Here is a 20,881-nt window from a genome sequence, read left to right as displayed (position 1 = left end):
CATGACTCTTTTTGAATTATGGTTTTCTCAGGGTATATGCCCAGTAGTGGGATTGCTGGGCCATATGGTAGTTCTATTTGTAGTTTTTTAAGGAACCTCCTTACTGTTCTCCATAGTGGCTCTACGAATTCACATTCCCACCAGCAGTGCAAGAGGGTTCCCTTTTCTCCACACCCTCTCCAGCATTTATTGTTTCTAGATTTTTTGATAATGGCCATTCTGACTGGTGTGAGATGATATCTCATTGTTGTTTTGATTTGCATTTCTCTAATGATTAATGGATGTTGAGCATTCTTACATGTGTTTGTTGGCAGTCTGTATATCTTCTTTGGAGAAATGTCTATTTAGGTCTTTGGCCCATTTTTGGATTGGGTTGTTTGTTTTTTTGTTATTGAGCTGCATGAGCTCCTTATAAATTCTGGAGATTAATCCTTTGTCAGTTGCTTCATTTGCAAATATTTTCTCCAATTCTGAAGATTGTTTTTTGGTCTTGTTTATGGTTTCCTTTGCTGTGCAAAAGCTTTGCAGTTTCATTAGGTCCCATTTGTTTATTTTTGTTTTTATTTCCATTTCTCTAGGAGGTGGGTCAAAAAGGATCTTGCTGTGATTTATGTCATAGAGTGTTCTGCCTATGTCTTCCTCTAAGAGTTTGATAGTGTCTGGCCTTACATTTAGGTCTTTAATCCATTTTGAGCTTATTTTTGTGTATGGTGTTAAGGAGTGATCTAATCTCATACTTTTACATGTACCTGTCCAGTTTTCCCAGCACCACTTATTGAAGAGGCTGTCCTTTCTCCACTGTACATTCCTGCCACCTTTATCAAAGATAAGGTGACCATATGTGCGTGGGTTTATCTCTGGGCTTTCAATCCTGTTCCATTGATCTATATTTCTATGTTTTTGTGCCAGTACCATACTGTCTTGATTCCTGTAGCTTTGTAGTATAGTCTGAAGTCAAGGAGCCTGATTCTTCCAGCTCCGTTTTTCGTTCTGAAGATTGCTTTGGCTATTCGGGGTCTTTTGTGTTTCCATACAAATTGTGAAATTTTTTATTCTAGTTCTGTGCAAAATGCCAGTCGTAGTTTGATAGGGATTGCATTGAATCTGTAGATTGCTTTGGGTAGTACAGTCGTTTTCACAATGTTGATTCTTCCAATCCAAGAACATGGTATATCTCTCCATCTATTTGTATCTTTAATTTCTTTCATCAGTGTCATAATTTTCTGCATACAGGTCTTTTGTCTCCTTAGGTAGGTTTATTCCTAGATATTTTATTCTTTTTGTTGCAATGGTAAATGGGAGTGTTTTCTTGATTTCACTTTCAGATTTTTCATCATTAGTGTATAGGAATGCCAGAGATTTCTGTGCATTAATTTTGTATCCTGCTACTTTATCAAATTTATTGATTAGCTCTAGTAGTTTTCTGGTAGCATCTTTAGGATTCTCTATGTATAGTATCATGTCATCTGCAAACAGCTTTACTTCTTCTTTTCCAATTTGGATTCCTTTTATTTCCTTTTCTTCTCTGATTGCTGTGGCTAAAACTTCCAAAACTATGTTGAATAAGAGTGGTGAGAGTGGGCAACCTTGTCTTGTTCCTGATCTTAGTGGAAATGCTTTCAGTTTTTCACCATTGAGGACAACATTGGCTGTGGATTTGTCATATATGGTCTTTATTACATTGAGGAAAGTTCCCTCTATGCCTACTTTCTGGAGGGTTTTTATCATAAATCGGTGTTGAATTTTGTCAAAAGCTTTCTCTGCATCTATTGAGATGATCATATGGTTTTTCTCCTTCAATTTGTTAATATGGTGTATCACTTTGATTGATTTGCGTATATTGAAGAATCCTTGCATTCCTGGAATAAACCCCACTTGATCGTGGTGTATGATTCTTTTAATGTGTTGTTGGATTCTGTTTGCTAGTATTTTGTTGAGGATTTTTGCATCTATGTTCATCAGTGATATTGGCCTGTAGTTTTCTTTCTTTGTGACATCCTTGTCTGGTTTTGGTACCAAGGTGATGATGGCCTTGTAGGATGAGTTTGGGAGCGTTCTTGGCTCTGCTATATTTTGGAAGAGTTTGAGAAGGATAGGTGTTAGCTCTTCTCTAAATGTTTGATAGAATTCGCCTGTGAAGCCATCTGGTCCTGGGCTTTTGTTTGTTGGAAGATTTTTAATCACAGTTTCAATTTCAGTGCTTGTGATTGGTCTGTTCATATTTTCTGTTTCCTCCTGATTCAGTCTTGGCATGTTGTGCATTTCTAAGAATTTGTCCATTTCTTCCAGGTTGTCCATTTTATTGGCATAGAGTTGCTTGTAGTAATCTCTCATGATGTTTTGTATTTCTGCAGTGTCAGTTGTTACTTCTCCTTTTTCATTTCTAATTCTATTGATTTGCGTCTTCTCCCTTTTTTTCTTGATGAGTCTGGCTAATCGTTTATCAATTTTGTTTATCTTCTCAAAGAACCAGCTTTTAGTTTTATTGATCTTTGCTATTGTTTACTTCATTTCTTTTTCATTTATTTCTGATCTGATCTTTATGATTTCTTTCCTTCTGCTAACATTGGGGTTTTTTTTGTTCTTCTTTCTCTAATTGCTTTAGGTGCAGGTTTAGGTTGTTTATTCGAGATGTTTCCTGTTTCTTAAGGTACGATTGTATTGCTATAAACTTCCCTTTTAGAACGGCTTTTGCTGCATCCCATATGTTTTGGGTCGTTGTGTCTCCATTGTCATTTGTTTCTAGGTATATTTTTATTTCTATTTGATTTCTTCAGTGATCACTTCGTTATTAAGTAGTCTATTGTTTAGCCTTTTGGCTATTCGGGGTCTTTTGTGTTTCCATACAAATTGTGAAATTTTTTGTTCTAGTTCTGTGAAGAATGCCAGTGGTCATTTGATAGGGATTGCATTGAATCTGTAGATTGCTTTGGGTAGTAGAGTCATTTTCACAATGTTGATTCTTCCAATCCAAGAACATGGTATATCTCTCCATCTATTTGTATCATCTTTAATGAATATAAGAAAAGATACTTGATACAATTTCAATTTTCTTAAATTTACCAAGGCTTGATTTGTGACCCAAGATATGATCTATCCTGGAGAATGTTCCCTGAGCACTTGAGAAAAATGTGTATTCTGTTGTTTTTGGATGGAATGTCCTATAAATATCAATTAAGTCCATCTCGTTTAATGTATCACTTAAAGCTTGTGTTCCTTATTTATTTTCAGTTTGGATGATCTGTCCATTGGAGAAAGTGGGGTGTTAAAGTCCCCTACTATGGATGTGTTACTGTCGATTTCCCCTTTTATGGCTGTTAGTATTTGCCTTATGTATTGAGGTGCTCCTATGTTGGGTGTATAAATATTTACAATTGTTATATCTTCTTCTTGGATCGATCCCTTGATCATTATGTAGTGTCCTTTTTGTCTCTTCTAATAGTCTTTATTTTAAAGTCTACTTTGTCTGATATGAGAATTGCTACTCCAGCTTTCTTTTGGTTTCCATTTGCATGGAATATCTTTCTCCATCCCCTTACTTTCAGTCTTTATGTGTCTCTAGGTCTGAAGTGGGTCTCTTGTAGACAGCATATATATGGGTCTTGTTTTTGTATCCATTCAGCCAATCTGTGTCTTTTGGTTGGAGCATTTAGTCCATTTACATTTAAGGTAATTATCGATATGTATGTTCCTATTCCCATTTTCTTAATTGTTCTGGGTTCGTTATTGTAGGTCTTTTCTTCTCTTGTGTTTCTTGCCTAGAGAAGTTCCTTTAGCATTTGTTGTAAAGCTGGTTTGGTGGTGCTGAACTCCCTCAGCTTTTGCTTGTCTGTAAAGGTTTTAATTTCTCCATCAAATCTGAATGAGATCCTTGCTGGGTAGAGTAATCCTGGTTGCAGCTTTTTCTCCTTCATCACTTTAAATATGTCCTGCCACTCCCTTCTGGCTTGCAGAGTTTCTGCTGAAAGATCAGCTGTTAACTTTATGGGGATTCCCTTGTGTGTTATTTTTCCCTTGCTGCTTTTAATATGCTTTCTTTGTATTTAATTTTTGATAGTTTGATTAATATGTGTCTTGGCATGTTTCTCCTTGGATTTATCCTGTATGGGACTCTCTGTGCTTCCTGGACTTGATTATCTATTTCCTTTCCCATATTAGGGAAGTTTTCAACTGTAATCTTTTCAAATATTTTCTCAGTCCCTTGTTTTTCTCTTCTTCTTCTGTAACCCCTGTAATTCGAATGTTGGTGCGTTTAATGTTGTCCCAGAGGTCTCTGAGACTGTCCTCAGTTCTTTTCATTCTTTGTTCTTTATTCTGCTCTGCAGTAGTTATTTCCAGTATTTTATCTTCCAGGTCACTTATCCGTTCTTCTGCCTCAGTTATTCTGCTATTGATCCCATCTAGAGTATTTTTAATTTCATTTATTGTGTTGTTCATTGTTGCTTGTTTCATCTTTAGTTCTTCTAGGTCCTTGTTAAATGTTTCTTGCATTTTCTCTATTCTATTTCCAGGATTTTGGATCATCTTTACTATCATTATTCTGAATTCTTTTTCAGGTAGACTGCCTATTTCCTCTTCATTTGTTAGGTCTGGTGGGTTTTTATCTTGCTCCTTCATCTGCTGTGTGTTTTTCTGTCTTCTCATTTTGCTTATCTTACTGTGTTTGGGGTCTCCTTTTTGTAGGCTGCAGGTTCGCAGTTCCCATTGTTTTTGGTGTCTGTCCCCAGTGGCTTAAGTTGGTTCAGTGGGTTGTGTAGGCTTCTTGGTGGAGGGGACTAGTGCCTGTGTTCTGGTGGATGAGGCTGGATCTTGTCTTCCTGGTGGGCAGGTCCACGTCTGGTGGTGTGTTTTGGGGTGTCTGTGGCCTTATTATGATTTTAGGCAGCCTCTCTGCTAGTGGATGGGGTTGTGTTCCTGTCTTGCTAGTTGTTTGGCATAGGGTGTCCAGCACTGTAGTTTGCTGGTCGTTGAGTGAAGCTGGGTGATGGTGTTGAGATGGAGATCTCTGGGAGATTTTCACCGTTTGCTATTATGTGGAGCTGGGAGGTCTCTTGTGGACCAGTGTCCTGAAGTTGGCTCTCCCACCTCAGAGGCACAGCACTGACACCTGGCTGCAGCACCAAGAGCCTTTCATCCACACGGTTCAGAATAAAAGGGAGAAAAAGTAGAAAGAAAGAGAGAGAGAGGGAGAAAGGAAGGAAGGAAAGAAGATAAAATAAAGTAAGTTAAAATAAAATAAAGTTATTAAAATAAAAAATAATTATTAAGAAAAAAAATTTTTAAAGAAAGGAAAACAAAACAAAACAGATGGATAGAACCCTACCTAGGAGAAATGGTGAAAGCAAAGCTATACAGACAAAATCTCACACAGAAGCATACATATACACACTCACAAAAAGAGGAAAAGGGGAAAAAAATCATAAATCTTGCTCCCAAAGTCCACCTCCTCAATTTGGGATGATTCCTTCTCTATTCAGGCATTCCACAGATGCAGGGTACATCAGGTTGATTGTGGAACTTTAATCCGCTGCTTCTGAGGCTGCTGGGAGAGATTTCCCTTTCTCTTCATTGTTCTCAGAGCTCCCGGGGCTCAGCTTTGGATTTGGCCCAGCCTCTGCGTGTAGGTTGCCGGAGGATGTCTGTTCTTCGCTCAGACAGGATGGGGTTAAAGGAGCGGCCGCTTCGGGGACTCTGGCTCACTCACGCCGCAGGGAGGGAGGGCTTTGGAGTGTGGGGCGAACCTGCGGCAGCAGAGGCCGGCATAACATTGCACCAGCCTGGGGCGCGCTGTGTGTTCTCCCGGGGAAGTTGTCCCTGGATCACGGGACCCTGGCAGTGGCGGGCTGCACAGGCTCCCGGGAGGGGAGGTGTGGATAGTGACCTGTGCTCGCACACAGGCTTCTTGGTGGCGGCAGCAGCAGCCTCAGCGTCTCATGCCCGTCTCTGGCGTCCACGCTTTTAGTCGCAGCTCACGCCCGTCTCTGGAGCTCCTTTAAGCAGCGCTCTTAATCCCCTCTCCTCGCGCACCAGGAAACAAAGAGGGAAGGAAAAGTCTCTTGCCTCTTCGACAGGTCCAGACTTTTCCCCGGACTCCCTCCCGGCTAGCCTAGCCGTGGTGCACTAACCCCCTGCAGGCTGTGTTCACGCCGCCAACCCCAGTCCTATCCCTGCACTCCAGCCGAAGCCCGAGCCTCAGCTCCCAGCCCCGCCCACCCCGGCAGGTGAGCAGACAATCCTCTCAGGCTGGTGAGTGCCGGTCGGCCCTGATCCTCTGTGCGGGAATCTCTCCGCTTTGCCCTCCGCACCCCTGTTGCTGTGCTCTCCTCCGCGGCGCCGAAGCTTTCCCCCTCTGCCACCCGCAGTCTCCGCCCGTGAAGGGGCTTCCTAGTGTGTGGAAACCTTTCCTCCTTCACAGCTCCCTCCCCGTGGTGCAGGTCCCGTCCCTATCCTTTTGTCTCTGTTTATTCTTTTTTCTTTTGCTCTACCCAGATACGTGGGGACTTTCTTGCCTTTGGGGAGGTCTGAGGTCTTCTGCCAGCGTTCAGTAGGTGTTCTGTAGGAGTTGTTCCACGTGTAGATGCATTTCTGGTGTATCTGTGGGGAGGAAGGTGATCTCCGCGTCTTACTCTTCCGCCACCTTACCCTCGTCCCAGTCCTGTACCTTACAGGCAGAATCTTTCAACTTTCTTAGCTGTTTCTTCAGGTATTAACTTAAATATTCCTAAAGAATTTATTTATACTAGATATACTTGATTTATCAATATTATACAGTATCGGCTTAATTTCTTAATTTATGACTAGTTAATTAGCTCTTTTAAACTACTATACACTTCCTCTCACTCACTTCTGCCTCCTTGCTCTCAGTTAAACAATAGTAAGTGTTTACATTGTTAAGACTATGCAACTCTTTTCAGTGCTGAGCTGACCCAAGTAATGAACTAGAATTTCTTTTTCACAAAGAACATTTGTTTGCTTAGTTATCTAGGTGCTTATCATTAATTTTAGTAATGGGTGATGTAGCTTTCACTGTTTTTGCCGATTATTTTGATAGATCTATCAAACACCTAACAATATTTTCTAGATGTTGAAACTCATCTTAGTTTCATTTTCTTTTCTGGGTAAGACCTTTTCCTTATACCTTCGTTTTTCTCAACTTTGGACTGATTCTCTCTCAGCCTGAAATAGAACTGTCATTCTACGACCTACGTTCACCAGTTTTCTGTGTTGGATCACCCATTTCCTAAATCCTAAATTTTCCCTATTCTTAGTTTATTCCTGTATTTTGCTGATACTTACCCTTTATTAGGTTCCTAAGAAAAGATGTATTGGAATTATACTTCTTTTGCCCATGCACATTAGAAAGTACCTTTATTCTACTTTCATACTTGATTGATAGTTTTGCTAGCTACTGATAATTTGGCTGGGTATTTGTATCAAATAGAAAATGATTTGTCCTCAGAAATTTGAAAATATTGCTCCATTGTTCTCTAATTTCCAGTGTTATTCTTGAGAGAATTCCAGCTGTGCTCTGATTTCCCGTTATTGTTTGTGACCTGTCCTGTGTCTGTCACTTTGGGGATCTTCTTTTTATTCCTTTATTCAGAACATCTTTATGGTATTCTGAAATGTCTTAATGAGGTGTCTTTGTCCTGGGTCTGTTTGCATTCACCGAACTAGGAGTGTGCCCTTTAAGGGTGAGGGGGATCATAGCAGGCTTCTCAGAAAGAATGAGGAGACCCAAGGACATAATTGTTCTGAATAAGACCATCCATCTCATCCTCCATCTTTTCTCATAGCTGGTGCTTCTAATCCCTGTGTTCAAGAGTTCTTGAGAAAATTCTCTTGCTTTTTTTTGCTTTTTCTCCCCTCCTTAGGCATTTATCTTATAACTGCCTCAATTCCCCCTTTAGTTATCAATTATCCTTCTGAGTTTCATTTTTAGAAACTGTGTTGAAAGCTTTCATTCAGTTTTTACTTCTTCCCCCAACTTTATTTTTTCTTTTTTTCTAACACTTTACTATTTCTTTACTGTATTTTAATGGCATTTGAATAGGTGTAGGAAATAAACACAAGAAGACTGTGTGTGTCTCATGTTCAAGCAGATGCCCCAATTTAATTTTTGAAAGGGAAGGATCAACAAACTTAAACCTTCCCAATGCTAGCCTTTATTTCCTTTCTGTTGAGACTCCAAAAAAGAGGAGGGTAAAGGGCAATAGTATGGAAATTTCTTAAAGCAGAAGGTCTTTCTTCAATACCTCCTGTCTTTCTTTCCCTATGGCTACTACTTCCTGGCATATACCTTTCCCTTCCTAGCAGCTATTTCCACTAAATTTAATTTACATTGATTTTTTTTAAAATAATTTTGTTGTATTTCTTTTTTACTCCTTGGCATATATTTTCCCCTTCCCGTAACTACCTTTAATAGTTTTACTTTATATTGCTTTTGTCTCAAGTAAATGTTATTGTATTTAATTTTAAGAATATTGGAATGTGTATAATCGACTTTAGAGGGATTTACATCAAGACAAAATGAGTAATATTTTATAGCATATTTGTAAATATTATTTAAGTGAGCTCCTCATTTCTCTATTCCCATATGAGATAAGACATCTCAGAATAAAGGCACCCATGTGTTTCCTTACTTGAACAAGTAGTGTAGCATTGATGAGAATAGAAATTTAAATATGTTACCAGCACAATTTCCATAATCAGTTTCACACATACCCGACTTTCTTTTTCTTTGCTCCCATCATTAAAAAAAATGAAGGTAAATAAGTAGAACTAACATTTCTAACAGCAATAGAACTGTATTCACATTTATATTAGCATTAATCAGCTGTGATCTAGAGTGCTAATAGATTATTCACACAGATTTTGTGGGCTCTGATTCAATAGAGCATTATTTCTACAATGGCATCAAGACAATTGAGCTAAAAATAAATAAATAAAAGTGCCATGCAAATACAAATGAGTCATGTGGGCTTTTTTATTGTCTAACACCCACTATGTAATAATAATAAACCCTTGTATTTATAGATGATTTTCTCTAAGGAACTCAAAAAGATTTTCTAGACATGGTTTTAATATTCATGTTTCACAGTTACAATAAGACATGAAGGAAAAAGGAAACATATACAGTTTCAAAAAGTGGTTGTATTTATTCATCACCACTTTAATAAGAAAATCATATTTTTGCAACAAAAATGTTAGGTATTGTAGAAATGATTTTACATGGTATGGAATGTCACCTAAAGCAGCATCTGTAGAACCAATTTTGTTTAAAATAACCAGCCACTAGTGTTAGTGACACACTTTACCTGGTTGTTTAACTGAATTAAACAATCTCCCTTTTCCACTCAACCTTTTCCAATTCCTTACCTCCCTAGAATCTGTATCTTGAACCTGGAAACATGGTGGGTCTTCAACTTAAAAATTTTAAATGACACTGCTTAATCTCTAGTGTCTTCCCTAGGCTATGCTGGGTATTAAAAATACCTAAGAATATTGGGGAATCAAAGGTCACTTCGCTCATAAATTAGGCAATGGTTTCATGTATCACACATCCTAATCTTCATCACAATACCTAACTACTACTATTCTCCCCTTAATTTTGGAGTCCTTAGTATTTGTCAGGCCTCCCTCTCAGTCTCTAAATTTAGCATTTGTTATGCCCTGTATCCTCCTAACTATCAAAACTGCCACTCCCACTATTTGGCATGCCAAGGATACATCAGTTTCCTACTAATTAAATGGACACAGCTGAGGATACCTGAACTTGAATCATCTTGTTGGGACCCCAGCGCTAGAAGCTGAGAGTGGGTTTTGGAGCTAGAGTTTTATTCTGGAAGTAGAAGGAAGTTGAACGAGGCTGAGTTGGAGCAGCTACAAGGCTAAGGCACATTTCCTAGAAGAGTACCAGCATCAATACTCCCTCCATACAGCGTTAACCAGTGATACCTAAGAAAGCAGCATCACCCAACACAGCACTCCACCATGTGCTCAGTTCAGAAAAAGATTTTTGCCCTTTCTCCATAATCCTTCTACCCAATCCCAAATTTAAGAGTCTAGAATCAGAGTGCAGTAGCATACCAATTTTCCTCCCCTTTCCGTGATTGAGGTTCTAGCTGGGAGGAAACAACTTGGACTAAGAGTAACTGAGATTTTAATAACTGGAAATGACTAGAAAGCTATAGAAATCTGCTCAGATATTCTTAGGAGATCTGATACCTACAAGAAAAATAAGATTTAACATAGCTCTGGTTAGGGCAGTGATTGGTAAAAAAAATAATTTCATGTTATGTCCTACTGACATTTCAATATCCTGGTTACACAAATCTCTTCAAAGCTTTAGATAGTGGGACACACTTATAGTGATGGGTTACTGTTTTCATTAGTATTTCATTTTTAAAACTCAGAGACAGGTGTTAACTCATTATAATGGCACTAGTTATGATAGGAAAGAATATTGCACCAAATTACTCTCAATATAAATCTCTAAGTGCTTATAGAAGGGCCTAGATAAGTAGTTTCCAAACTTCAAATCACCAAATAAGTTAAGAACCTCCTTAATTATTTTTTTATTTTGCATCTAAATAGTCTTTATTTTCCAATCCACCATGAGTTTTTTCACTTATCCATCAAATATCTCTCCTAAATATTCCTCCTAAAATACTATCTCCTTAAAGGTGACAACATTGTGTATCTTGTTCATAGATATATCCCCAGATCCTTGCTTATAGTAGATATTCAATAAATATTTGTTGATTGAAGGTAACCTTTGCACCCATGCATTTTGTATATAATTTCTACTAAACAAGTAATATTTCATAAGTTCTAAATATTTCATTTCCCATTAACTCACCAGGATTGCTACATAGAAATGATGTCCTTTCAGGTCAGATTAGAGAATCTTGATAAATCTTTGCTTTATCATGGGGTTAATGTGGAATTTCCCAAGTTGGAAGTGACTGATCAAAATTGAGTGATAGGGACTTCCCTGGTGGCGCAGTGGTTAAGAATCCACCTGCCAATTTAGGGAACACTGGTTCGAGCCCTGGTCCGGGAAGATCCCACAAGCCGCAGAGCAAATAAGCCCCTGCATCACAACTACTGAGCCTGTGCTCTAGAGCCTGCGAGCCACAACTACTGAGCCCGCGCGCCTACAGCCCGTGCTCTGCAACAAGAGAAGCCACCACAATGGGAAGCCTGAGCACCACAATGAAGAGTAGCCCCCGCTCGCTGCAACTAGAGGAGGCCTGTGCACAGCAATGAAGACCCAATGCAGCCAAAAATAAATAAATAAATTTATTTTAAAAAGTGAGTGATAACTTACCAAAATAAAATGAATGTGTTATATCAAAACTATATAGTAAATGTATATAAACGCCAGATGTCAAGATGATGTTAATGTTAATTTTCCTCAATTTTCACTTTGATTTGATCAAATGAGCAGTAACTCATTTACCATTTCTTTATAGATTTTTGTTAAAATCAGAATCAATATCAAGTAATGCATCACATTATTATGCTTATTAAAGGCACAACATTAGATGCACTACAACTTATTTATTTATTATTATTTTTTTAAGATTTTCTTGCTGTGGGCCATTTTTAAAGTCTTTAATTTGTCACAATATTGCTTCTGTTTTTTATGTTTTGGTGTTTTGGCTGAGAGGCATGTGGGATCTCAGCTCCCCTACCAGGGGTTGAACCCATACCCCCTGCACTGGAAGGTTAAATCCCAACCATTGGACCACCAGGGAAGTCCCTATAATTTATTAATCTTTTATTTCCAACAAGTTCTTGGAAACAGAATTCTTAACATTCACCAGAACTGGTTTTCGTCCACATTTCTCTCTAGTTCTAAATACGGGAATTCTAAAATGTTAAAGATTTTCTTGAGACTTTACATCTATATTCTGTATAAATCCAAAGCTATTGACTTTCTACACTCAAAATGACTAACTATGAGCATTATTAATGGCAGTCAAATACTTCTGTTTGACCCTTTGTCTAGCTTTGTGGGGCATCCCCAACTTAGATATAATTTGGGGAAGAAAATGAAAACATAGATTTGAGACTTTTGGGAAACAATACAATATCTGACATTCATTTTAATTAGAATATACTAGATGAGCATATCCCTTAGACTAAAATCAAGTAAGAAAATCTCTTGACACAAAGTTGAAATGTTAAACCAATCAAGATTCTAAACAGACACCAATAGCTCTGAAGGTAATTTCACTTGTAGAAATATAAATTTGAGGAAGTTGAAGCCTGGTTAAAATGGATTATATCATTCAGAAAGAGATAAATATAACTCACCATGAAAAAAAGGAGAAAATCAGGATACTTTGGAATTCTTGTGAACATTTGTCTTACCTCTCAATGGCCACTAGATGGCACCTAGTATTTGGCAACCATAACACTTTAATTCTAGGGCTTAAAATAACTATAGCACCAGGTCAGTTCTGACAGAGCAAAAATTAATCCTGCCACAGACATGTAACACTTTCTTGTCAGATATCTAAATTTGAAATGCATATGATTTTATGGTTACACAAGAAAATATATAATACCTTTTTATTTTTTTCAGGTTTTCTAACTTCTAAAGAAATTGTGAGATTTAAACTTTCTTACACAGGTTAGTTGATTTGCATCATTCTAAGGTAGGGATTGGGACCATTTTGCTTTAAATATGTTTCCTTTTTTAAGTATTCATTTTATTCTACTGAGGCCAAATTAAGGTATGATTTAAAATAGATGTTCTAAAATTTAAAAAGCCAGTTGTGACCAAAACTACCCTTAAAGGACTTAAAGTAATAGCCCCTTTTTAATTTCATTTATTAATTCTTCAACAAACTTCTTAAAAAAATTTATTGGAGTATAGTTGATTTACAATATTGTGTTAGTTTCTGCTGTACAGCAAAGTGAATCTGTTATACATATATCCACTCTTTTTTAGATTCTTTTCCCATGTGGGCCATTACAGAGTATTGAGTAGAGTTCCCTGTGCTATACAGTGGGTCCTTATTAGTTATCTATTTTATATATAGTAGTGTGTATATGTCAGTCCCAATCTCCCAATTTATCTCCCCCTGCCTTCCAAGCCCCCTGGTAACCATAAGTGTGTTTTCTACATCTGTGACTGTATTTCTGTTTTGTAAATAAACTCATTTGTACCATTTTTTAAGATTCCACATATAAGAGATATCATATGATAATTGTCTTTCTCTGTCTGACTTACTTCACTCAGTATGATAATATCTAGGTCCATCTGTGTTGCTGCAAGCGACATTATTTCATTCTTTTCTATGGCTGAGTAATATTCCATTGTATATATGTACTACCTCTTCTTTATCCATTCCTCTGTCAATGGACATTTAGGTTGGTTCTGTGTCCTGGCTATTATAAACAATGCTTATGACAAAACTCTGTGCTTGCCCAGTAGCTCCTGAATGTACTACTGTTTATCTTTCCAGAATACTTCATTATGAAATAAGAAAGAAAAAAAAATAATAAACTATTTCAATCCATATCTAATGACATAAATTATCTAAGAGAATGGCACCATTCAAGTGATTGTAGATTTCCCATCATCAGTGAATCCAGAATAATAAGATTTAGGTTAAAATAAATGATTTTTAGGGTAAAACAAGAACACAGTTTTTAAAAAGCATTAATTGTTAAAACTGTTTATTATTTTCCATAAGATTGTATATTTTCATACTTAGGGACAACTTAATTGTAGCGTGGCCAAGGGAAGAGAGACAGATGTCCTCTTGCCTTCAGATACACCGTTTTCTGTTTACCCCATCTATGACACTTTCCTTGATATCACCAGACAGAGCTGGCCATGGTGCCAAATCAATACGTTGACAATGGATATCTGGGCTTTTGTTTTGTCATCCAGTAAAAATGGGCAAATAATGAATTTACATTATTGCATTTTTAAGAGCAATGAAATGAAGTGCTTAGAAAAGTGCCTTGTATATAGCAAACATTCAATAAATGTCAGCCACTAGTAGTAACAGTAGTAGTTGTAGCAGTAGTAGTGTTACCACTATTATTAGTATTACTATTAAAATGCCTTGCATATCCCAGGTTCTGAACTCGGTGCTAGAAATATATGATGGACATGTATTATTACTTGGTTGTCCTTCTTTTAGACACTAAGATCTTTGAAATTAGGAACTGCATTCTACTTAACTTTGAATGTCAAATACCTGGCATAATCCCTGATTAGACTAGCATCCTAAATGAATTAAGAAAGGTTTGGTGGCATGCCAATTTCCTGTAACCTGATTATTTCCATCATTAGTCTCAGGATAGAGTAGATTCTCTAATATCAATAGATGGAGGAAGTGGGGAAAAAACTATATTGTACTATGAGATGGAATGTATAGTTTAGGATTAATATATAACCAATGTTTTATTACCTATGCGCAGTATTCAGTTGGAGATTATAGTATAGCCGGGTCTTGCTATTATGGCATGACCTCAGGATTGATATTAAGGAAGAATAACACCTCTGAAATTTTTATTTTGTCTTCCTGACAGTAATGAATTCACCTGAATGTTGTATAAGTTAAACCAGCCTTATGCCAAATTCCACTTTGCAGGATATGTAGAATGGGTGATGTTATATAAGTTTTCACTATATATTTCAATATCTACTGTACAAGGGTATAAAAAATACATTTTAAGAAGTCTGGATAGAAGATATTAGTATTGCTTTAAACTCAAACACACTAAAATTTTGAAAAGGGAATTAATGTGGAAGCTAATTTGATGCCCCTCCCCCTTTTGTCAGGAATATTAGGTATAGTAGCATGACTACTTATTAATAGCTGGCAATATTTCTTTTAACAGTGTATTTTCTTATTTTATTTAAGTATTTTTACAGTTATCTGAATGAAGCTTTATTTTCAAATATATTGGTGGCACTAAAAGATTACACAGTAAAAATAGTGAAGTAGAACTGCAAAAAATGACTCAAGAACTGGATATGGACAAAATGTTTGAATTAACTCCACAATGTACATTTTGAATAATACTTTTCCACTGATGTTGACATTTTTATTGTTTCCTTCTTTTCCTATCCAGTTTTCACTGGCAAGCAGAAAAAATTAAAACTTGAATTACAATTATATATTATTATTGACTTAAAATTGCCCTACACATAACTGCCCGAGAGAACGTACTAAATTCAAACAACATCTTCCAAATGCTAACATTAAAATTATGTTTTGGGGCTTCCCTGGTGGCGCAGTGGTTGGGAGTCCGCCTGCCAATGCAGGGGACACGGGTTCGTGCCCCGGTCCGGGAAGATCCCACATGCCGCGGAGAGGCTGGGCCCGTGAGCCATGGCCGCTGAGCCTGCACGTCCAGAGCTCTGCAACGGGAGAGGCCTCAGCAGTGAGAGGCCCATGTACCGCAAAAAAAAAAAAAATAAAAAAAAAAAATTATGTTTTGATTTCACATAGAAGTGGTAAAGAAAAACAAAACACAACAGGACTATGGGGAAGACAAGAAAAATAATCCATCTGTTGACATCGTGTCCACAAAACTCCTCATTTTCTTTTCTTGTCTAAGTAACTTATCAAAGATACCAAAGTTCTTCTCACTCTAAGTAAATACCCTAAGGAAGTCACCTCTATTGCACTTCTTCCCTCATTAAGATTCATCAAAATGCTTTAAGATATGTGAATGGGAAGAAATCTATAAATGTTCCAAAAATAAGGAAAAGTTTTCATTCAACTTTTTCAGGAGATAAATTTTTTAACAAAGATTCACTGTTTAAAGTACACAAGATTATATATACCTTTTCAGTTAAACATAATAAATGATACCGTAAGTATCATTTTGGTGGTAAATGATACCACACTTAATAAATTAATATGTGCTGGGTATTCATAAAAATATTTGAGAAGTAGAATAAATAATAATTCCACTTGAAGAAAAATATTTATTTTACACTAATAATTTTATACTTCCATCATAAAACAGGTACTATTACCATCAATAATAAAACTAAGAAAGGGAAAGAAAGATACAAGAAGTTTTTTGTTTTTTTTTTTAATTTAAATGCTTGTGTTTTTTACTTTTTGGGCACACCACACGGCATGCGGGATCTTAGTTCCCTGACCAGGGATTGAACCTGCACCCCCTGCAGTGGAGGCATGGAGTCTTAACTGCAGGACTACCAGGGAAGTTCCAAGATATGAGAAGTTAATGGCTAGCTCATTTAAATGTTCTAATGTAAGAAATCAATGTTTTGGTCAATTTAGAAATATTAGCAAATTGTAAAGGAGACAACCAATGTGACCTCATCATCTTAAGAAAGGAAAAAGAAGAACTTGAATTATTATAAACTATTATGTCTAGCTCAACCTAAGATAATTATTCTTCAGTTAAATAAATTATTCATGAAAATATTGTGATCATAGTTCTGAAAGTTTGGAAAATGTAGAACAAATATCCCAAATCAATAATAATCTGCTATGTATTATTGTCTTGATGAATTTTTCTCCAGAATATTTTCATGTTTACCATGCCAGAGACTCTCAGTTGTCTCCCAACATTGCTTTCTTGCTAAAAGAAACCACCTTCCACAACAGAGGCCAAAATTACCCAATGCTTGTTTTCCCAGACTCCTTTGCAGCAAGGGCATGTGACCCAGTCCTGGCCAGTGAGGGCTGAGGGGTAGTCTGAATAAGGAAGGGCACTTACTTCTTCTGGGAAATATCTTGCTTCCCGTTAAATTAGAGATGTGTGAGAAGGATTTGAGGTGAGAAATGTTCAGCCACCTCATGATCATGAGATGATGGCCAACAGAAGCTGACACTGTGGAGCCCAACATTGAAACAGTATACCTCTATTGAAGTATACAACTGACTGAAGTGAGAAAAAAGAAGCACTTATTTTTTATACCACTTTTGGCCAGGTATTCTGTTACTTGCAGCCAAAAACATCATAAATGACATACGTGCTTAAATATACAGTTATGATCACAGTGTGTATAAAATTGTGTCTTATTTTTGTCACACAATATTTCATTGTCATTTTCTTATGTTAGAATATAGTCCTCAAAATTATTATTTAATGGCTGCATAACATGACATTATAAATATACTACAATGAGAATTTCCACAAGGCTCACAAATGTTATTGTAAATGAAATCGTATTAAGACTAATACCTCCAGTTCCAGTGTTTTTGAACTCCCACTGCTTACATGACAACTTTGCTTTTTAAAGCAGGTGTCTGTGAATGGGCTTCAGGTTTCAGAAAGCCCCATTAATTATCTGCAGTATTTAGAGTATACTTTGTGCTGATGTGTACTTTTTCTAGGGAATCAATTCATAGTTTTTAGCACATTCTCAAATCGAAATATAACACTAAAAAGTTTAAAAGAGAACTGTCCTCTTATTATTTAAGTCTCTTTGAAAGATAATTGACTGCTTAAAAACAATAAGAATATTGTGTGAGGTATATAACATATGTAAATATATGGCAACAAAAACACAAGACCAGGAGAGAAATGAAAGTATATAATTATGAGGTCCCTATTCAGTATAATATCACTTGAAGTTACTCTAATTAGTTAAAGATGTTTACTATAAATCCTAATACAATAACCAAAGTAAAAAATTAAAGACCATCAAAGGAGATAAAATGCAATCATGGAAGATAGTCTGTAATCAAAAAGAAGGCAGAAAAAGAAGAAAAGGGGAGCAAACAACAGATGGGACACAGAAAGCAGATAGCAAGATAATTGACTTAAACCTGACCATATCAGTATGCAGATGAAATGAAAATAACCTACCCACCCCAATTCAGAGATAGAAGCTGTTAGATTGGGTAGAAAAGCAAGACCCAACAATACGCTGCCTACAAGAAATGTGCTTTAACTATAAAACACAAATAGATTAAAAATAAAAGTATAAGAAATATTATAATACCAAGCTAACATTAGTTTAAAAATGATAGAATAGCTATAATATCATACGAAGTAGATTTCAGAGCAAAGAATTGTAATGAGGATAAAGAAAATTACCTCATAATAATAAAAACGAAATTCATTAAGAGCACAAAACAATCCTAAACACTTATGCATCTAATACAGAGCTACACAATTCATGGGGAAAAAAACTGGGTAGAACTGCAAGATGTAGACAGATCCACAATTATGGACAGATAATTAAATACCACACTCTCAGTAACTGACAAAACAAATAGACAGAAAGTCAGTCTGGATGTAGAAGACTTGAACAACCCCATCAACTAATTTGACCTGCTTGACATTTGTAAAACATTCCATCCAACAACAACAGAATATACATTCTTTTCAAGTGCACATGGAACATTTACGAAGATAGGCCATAATATGGATCATAGAACAAATTTTAATAAATTTAAAAGGGTTCAAGTCATATACAGTATATTCTCTGGTCATAATTATCATAGAACAGTCATTAGCAGAAAGATCTCTAAAAATCTCAAAGATATGAACTAGATATGTTATTTAGAAATAACATACTTCTAAATAGCCTATTGGACAAAGAAGAAATGAAAAAGAAAATTAGAGAGTATTTTGAACTGAACAAAAATGAAAACAGGCCAAAATTTGTGAGATACAGTAATACAGTAATTTATAGCACTACAGTGTTTGTGGCACTAAACACAAAGATTATAAAAGAAGAAAGGTCTCAAATCAATAACCTCAGCTTCCAACTTAAGAAATAAGAGAAGAGGAAATTAAAACCAAATGAAGTAAAAGAAAGGAAATAATAAATATCAGAGCAGAAATCAATAGATTATAAAACAGAAAAACAATAGAGAAAATCAACACAAACAAAAGCTGGCCCTCTGAGAAGATAAAATCTCTGAAATTCTATCCAAGTTGATTAGTAATAAAACAGAGAAATCACAAATTACTGATATCAGGAATGACAGAGGTGACATCACTAGAGAATCTATAGATAGTTAAGCAGTAAAAATAAATTATTATGAATATCTTTAAGCCTTAAAAGACACAAACTAGCAAAACTCATTCAAAAAGAAATATATAACCTGAATAACCCCATATCTATTAAAGAAACTTAATTTGTAGTTAAAACCTTTACATAGAGAAAACTCCAGATCCTGATGGTTTTACTGGGGAACAAATATTTGAAGAAAAAATGTTACCAATTCTAAATAAACCCTTCCAGAAAATTGAAGAGAATAGAGCAATTCCCAATGTATTCTATGGGTTTGGCATTTCCCAGATTCTAAAATTAAAATAAAAAAGACTTCATAAGAAAAACAAAATTACGGCCACTATCCTTTGTGTTAATAGATTCGCACTCCTCAGCAAATATTAGCAAATCAAATTCAGCAATATATAAAAATGACAATATATCATTACCAAATGAGGTTTATCTGAGGAATGCATGGCTGGTTTAAAACTGCAAAAGCAAAAAGTCTTATCTTACATAGCCCAGAAAATAAATCTAAACCTTTTCCTTTTCTGACCTCAAGAGACCTTCATACTATGGAGTCAGGATTATTTTCCATCCTCTGCCTCAACTCTATGTTATTATGGCTCTATTGTTGTTGGCATGAATATATGAGCTACAACTTACTATGGAATGATCACCTACTAGGTACACTACCAACATATTTTATTTAATACTGGAGACCTAAAAAGTGGATGACTACCATTTCACAGGGGACAAAATTCAGATCTAAGAGGTTAATTAATTTATCCACTTTTCCAGGATGTCTGTAGGGAAGTAACAGAGCAAAGATTTTTAATACTTAATGATTCATGAACCTATGACTTTTCCATTAGATCCTAGTGAATCTCTTGTAACTCCCCAAACACATGTTTTGAATATTTCTTTGCACTGTCACCTACTGTTCTTTTTTGTTTGGAAAGAATGTCTTTTCTTCTTCTTCACTTAGTGACCTTTTATTCAACCTTCAAGATATAGTATGTCTCTGGAGAAACAGGTATTCTCAGATACTACTGGTATCAGTGTCAACTGGTAAACTTGCTGCATGACAACTGGAAGAAAAATCAGAAGCCCAAATTGCATTTTTTTCTATCAGAAGGTTCATATGTATGAATTTATTCTAAGAAAAACAAATTAAACTAGTGTGTAAAGAACACATAGAGAAATGTTTACTATAACATTAATGCTTTCCAGCAACATGGAAACATATAGATGTACTAGACAAAATAAAACAAAACCACATAAATCACAGCCATGCTTAAAGAAAAGAACAGAATAAAAGAAAGGGAAATTCTTTACTGCCAAAACTGAAGAGTATACTCAAAACCATATATATGCAATTGATACCATAACCAGGCACAAGGGTATCGGACATGACACAGCCCCAGGGCACTCGGGAATGAGCTATTAACACTCACCTGAAATAGGGGAGTATCGTTAAACCAGTGCAAGGAGAGTAGTTGGGACCCCATGTCCTGCAAACACCTCACAGCGAAAGCGGCTGCATTCATATGAATGGGCCTTGAAAGTGCAGTCACAACAGCCAGAGAAAGTTGCAAAGTATCTTGCTGAATTTTAAAATGATTGAAGAAATACATGAAGAAATAGAAATTATAATAAAGTAATAGAAGTATAACAAAGGCTAAAAAGAAGGAAAGAATGGGAAAAATGGTAATCAATAGAACAAAAAATAAAAAATATTGTAAGTGATATTAAAAACACAATAGATGAATTAAAGCAATTCATGATAAAATTTCTAGCAATCTAAGAATAGACAAGAGCTTCTTAACCAGATAAAATGCATCTACAGAAATCTACAGCAAACTTAAGTTGGCCATGGACAATCTAGTGGGAAATAGCACTTGGAAAGTTGAGTTCATG

The sequence above is a fragment of the Globicephala melas genome, chromosome 9 (genome assembly GCF_963455315.2).
Source record: "Globicephala melas chromosome 9, mGloMel1.2, whole genome shotgun sequence".
Lineage (NCBI taxonomy): Eukaryota > Metazoa > Chordata > Mammalia > Artiodactyla > Delphinidae > Globicephala > Globicephala melas.
This window is presented reverse-complemented; position numbering follows the sequence as displayed.